At 31.5% G+C, this 216-nt stretch overlaps 1 protein-coding gene across 1 annotated transcript in view; it reads right to left on the bottom strand.

The window, feature by feature from the left end:
* LOC119593977 (WD repeat-containing protein 76-like) overlaps positions 1–216 on the bottom strand; it is a gene marked incomplete in the record, with an annotated part of 16767 nt that overhangs the window by 9727 nt on the left and 6824 nt on the right.

Below are 216 nucleotides of genomic sequence, written 5' to 3'. Positions count from 1 at the left end.
TTCAGAGCAAATTGCCATTCAAGGCACCTGAATCCAAAGGGCTTAATAATGATCTACAAGAACATACATACCAGAAAATATCTGAATATTGAAAACATACTGCACTTTAAATTGTTGCACAAAATTATCAAAATATTTTAAGAAACAAAGAATAATAGTAACCTTAATATCTAACCCATTGCCATCAGGAACATGGGATATTCACTATGGTTTTGC

Source organism: Penaeus monodon, chromosome 33 (assembly GCF_015228065.2).
Source record: "Penaeus monodon isolate SGIC_2016 chromosome 33, NSTDA_Pmon_1, whole genome shotgun sequence".
Lineage (NCBI taxonomy): Eukaryota > Metazoa > Arthropoda > Malacostraca > Decapoda > Penaeidae > Penaeus > Penaeus monodon.
This window is presented reverse-complemented; position numbering and strand designations above follow the sequence as displayed.